At 41.7% G+C, this 4,692-nt stretch overlaps 1 pseudogene across 1 annotated transcript; it reads right to left on the reverse strand.

The window, feature by feature from the left end:
• Positions 1-2,416: 2,416 nt before the first annotated feature.
• On the reverse strand, positions 2,417-3,784 carry LOC148031310 (HIPL1 protein pseudogene; annotated as a pseudogene). The gene is made up of 2 exons (XR_015691956.1): positions 3,519-3,784; positions 2,417-3,338 (listed from the first exon to the last, which is right to left on the reverse strand). The product of XR_015691956.1 is annotated as an HIPL1 protein pseudogene (transcript).
• Between the last annotated feature and the right edge of the window lie 908 nt (positions 3,785-4,692).

The following is a 4,692-nucleotide window of genomic DNA, read 5'->3' on the forward strand; positions in this document are numbered from 1 at the left end:
GGAGAAGATTAAACGCCCCACCAATAGTAGCCCCAGAAGTGCCCATTCCACCACTAGAAGATTGTTTCCAAATGGATTAAAATGCGAAGCTCATAGGGTGGGAGCAAAAAGAAAACAACCGCCAACCCTTCGACTTCACTTTCCCATTCCCCTCCACCCTATGCAAAGTACTATCAACCAAAGTGATGGAGAAGGTGATAAGCATGGGAGGAAGGCTCGGCACCAAGAGAGAGAAAAATCCAACGCAATGGAGAATTAAAGCACCTAATTACTGGGAAAACAAAGTCATGGAGGTGCAAAAAATTTGAAACATCAACTTGGATACTTAGATGTTGTTTAACACAACCCTTCGAGAGGAACAACCCCACATACATGCCATATCCAAGAAGGGTAAGGATGGACTTCAACCCTGATATCCACGACAGATATGATTTCCCAAAAGTATACAATGTAAATGCCACCAAGTCCAAGGATGTCCTAACCTTTACTGAGAGTGAGTTACAAGACTCGATCTCCCACTTTCTCAATGACTTTACTTTTTGCCTTAATCCTGCCTTTAATACTACTTGTAACTATCTTAGATTACTTACGGTACTACTTAGATAGGATCCTGCACCTCAAGAGTACCACCTCCCGCCCCTATTTTTTGATCTTAATGTCAACATGGATAGTTGTGCCATGGCTAGGTTGATGATGCAAGCTGCCCTCTTACCATCCTTTTGCATGGCCCTATTAGAGGACATGAACGAGGGTCGCTTCGCTAGGTGCAACCACCCATTTTTGTCCACAACTCCTCTCCAAGTTAGAATGAATCTAAAAGGACATATACAAGGAAAAGCCCTCCTTAGCGAGTCGCTTAGGCCTCCAACTTCTTCTCACGACCATGATGCCCTATTAGAGGACATGAACGAGAGTCGCTTCACTAGGTGCAACCACCCATTTTTGTCCACAACTCCTCTCCAAGTTAGAATGAATCTAAAAGGATATATACAAGGATAAGCCCTCCTTAGCAAGTCACTTGGGCCTCCAACTTCTTCTCGCGACCATGATGACGAAGATTAGTTCTTCGTTCCTTTCAAAAAAAAAAGTAAAAAGACAAAGAAAAAAATCACGAGAAAGTTAGAAACTCACTACATGAGCACCACAGTCACCGCACCTAGGGGTTCTTAAGTTAAGTGCACCCAATAGCCTCGATCAATCAACTCCGCCCTTAACCCCCTAGCCCCTTTTTTATTTTCCACTTCACGCTTAGGACACATCAAGATCAAGACATGCCTAGGTAGGTCACACTCACCTATGATTAGATCTATCTTCCTAAGCTTCACCCATCACACCTCCCTTACACACAAACTGGGTCCTCAAATGTGAAACAACACTTAGGCTCGACCCAACTTCCAATTTCACTAACACGAGCACATTACACCACATGATAAGATAAACACTCCCTAAGTGGCGCACTTGACAACTAATTTTCAAGGGCCCTTAATATAGTTTTTGAGGATTTTTCATTAGGCTTAAAAAAGTTTCCAAGATTTGAGAGAATATATTTGTTATATCAAATATAACTCTACAAAAAATTATATAAGGATTTTTAAAAACCAAAAATGAGATAAAATTAACTCCACTTCATTACACAAATAATACCTCTCAAAACTTTGGAACACTTAATTCTCATCTTTGAGGACAATATTACTGAGGGGAGCAAAGGAAGGAAGAGATGAATATTAAACTTCCAATACATTTGCCAAGTCAATCCATACAAGCACTCATGATGATAAAATTTTACAATCAATCCAACATAACAAACTCATCAATTATACTATACTAAATTATCAAGAATGTTCAACGATATTTGCATATACATTTTGCAACCAATAATGTCAACTTTGAGAATTCAACAATCAACAATCATTGGAAACTTACATTTTGTGGTCTAAACAAATATTCTCAAAAGCACTTAATATGATTACCATCTCCTTACAAATAAAATCGCATATTTAATAATCATTTCCTAAGAAAACACATTGTGTGCACAAGCAACATGAATTAATTACATCATTTCATACAAGTCGCATTGATATACCACCACCCAACATAAACAACTACCAATCTCATACATCTTTTTAAAATACAATTTTAGATAGAAATATATGCAATATTGCAAGGAGATTTCAACATAAATAATTGCATAACTCTATACCAACTAAGCTACACCGCTTTACGCTTGCGCGCGGCCACTTGTTTTGATTCCCATTGACCCATGTTCAATTTTCCCTTTTGTAGCACCTATACTAAATGACTATGCAGGATGTAAGAGTAGAATCAAAGACCCTTTTAATCACTGTCCTGTTCAACTAAACCAACTAAGCTACACCACTTAACTCTCTCTCTCAATTAATCAAGAAGTATGAATTAATAAATTGAAATATTTACAACAAAGGGGCCTTCGGGCCAACCAAGCATACTCAAAAACAAGTAGGAAACAGCATATGGAGCCAAAAGAATAGAAGGGGATCACGAAGAAATTTGGCATTGAAACACACACACACACACTCACTCACTCTCTCTCTCTCTCTCTCTCTCTCGTTTGAACTTATTTACAGGCGCACCAAGCAGCCTCAAAAACGGGAAGAAAAGATCGAAAGCTAAAAGGTTACAAAGACACGAGGCTACAATGCCTGCAAAAGAGCTCTCTCTCTCTCTCTCTCTCTCTCTCTCTCTCTCGGTAAACACAAGATAACGAGTGCAATCCCCATAGCCCCATAGCCCAGGGCGCATGAGAGTTGCACTCGAGCTTTCCGATGACCAGTCCTTGACTGTGCACCCCAGAGAGAGAGAGAGAGAGAGAGAGAGAGAGAGAGAGAGAGATTAGCACTTACATTATCTAAACTGGCTCTATGAGTACAAAGAGACCGGCAAGAATAATGCAGGATAGAAGTAGAACGTGGGAAGTCCAAGTGGGCAGGTTTGCAACACCTGAGCTTCCCCGCGGAGCTGCTGATGGGGAGACCGATGGTGTAACCGACGGAGTTGGTGATGGTACAGGCACTAAGGCCCCAGCAGGCAGGGTGGCATTGCACTGGAAACCACAGGCTCCTGGACTCACCACTTTGTAGACCCCATTCGCACTTAGTACATACAGATTGTTGCTGTTATCCTCACCGTATGAGAACACGTACAGAAAATTGGGCTCCCTTTCTGTTGCTGATTTCTGGCATGGAAGCGACGAGTTATCCGCGCATAGAAATTTCACGCTTGCTGTTGTGTAATTGCCGCTCCCCAACGGCCTCTCTTCTGCGGCCCACATATACCCACCGTACAGGTCTGCATATACATACCTGCAAGCAAAGCCATAGATTTTATAAGAGATGGCAGAGTTCACTGTTTGTTATAGTGCCCTAGCCACCCTCTAGACAGACACTATTTCTGCACAAAAAAATTAATCTGATGACCGTTGGCAGGCTTCAGTGCCCCCCTTTCCACAAACAAATCTCAATGTATTATCTAGAAAGACTAACCTGCCATAAAGACATGCATCCTGTGCGGACCGAGAGACAAAGCCCCCCGTGATTGATGCACTATTCTCGTTAGCATTTACAGATTTGTGACTGTACTCAAGTATTGGAAATATAGGTTGTATAGAACTAGCACTAGTGTTACCCCCCGGAGATCTTGGGGGTGTATAAAGCTGAGTCCCCTCGTACACTCGCCATCCATAATTTCCACCCTTTGTGACCAAATCAACTTCTTCATACACTTCCTGCGGAAAAGCATCTGATATTAGGTCAAGGTGTTTACATACCCATATTTACTACCTTTAAGCAGCTCTTTAAAGACCACATTTTTCAAGCTTTATGCTTGTTTTGAAAACCAGAGCACCTAAACTACATGTAAATTTAGGTCATTCAGCTTTACTACACCTAGGGAAACCTTTAAAACGATCAGCATCTGAAACATACAATCCCGTTACCAGTATTTGCAGCAGGACAAAGTGTTCGACAACCTTGGGTCAAGGTTCTAGGCTTGGGCAGAATAGGGGTTGAAATGTAATGCACTAGGCAGCACCCATGTGCATGCACTTGGGCAGGCAATGGGACAGGTGGGGGCAAATGACAGGGCATAAGAGCCACAAGGCAGCAGGATTAGATGAGAGTTGGACTGTGTGCAGCCACCAGTGAAACATACAGGTCATGGTGATGGCGTGCAGGCCTGTGAGCAGCACTTCACAGCATTGTGTGTCGCTGGATACATGACGTTTTTCCTAGGCATCACTTTTTTTTACGATGTGGCACTTTGGTTAAAAGTATATCAGCTTTAAAAGGCAGCCAACACTTTTTCCGATCAAAGGGCCAAGACAAAAACTCAAACAAGCCCACAGAAGGATAAAGGATAGAATGTGCATGTGCTCCACAAAGATCCCCATTAAGTTATGTAAAGATATGCTAGATTTTGCATAGAGAAAACACTGGAGTGTACAAACACAACTACAATACAGTAAACTTAGACCAGAACTTAAAGAAAGAAGAAGAAAATAATGAAAGAACGGATGCTACTGATTGAATGAAATATAATACAGATTGAACTCAGAGTGGCAAGTCCCAACAGTCACTCTCTTGTGGAAGAGGAGTGAGGGAGAGTGTCAAAGACTACCATCCTCTGAGAACAAATCCCAACTGCAGTAAAACTACACAG

Source organism: Lygodium microphyllum, chromosome 9, assembly GCF_053477565.2.
Source record: "Lygodium microphyllum isolate KBCC chromosome 9, Lygodium_microphyllum_v1.1.10, whole genome shotgun sequence".
In the NCBI taxonomy this organism is placed as follows: Eukaryota; Viridiplantae; Streptophyta; class Polypodiopsida; order Schizaeales; family Lygodiaceae; genus Lygodium; species Lygodium microphyllum.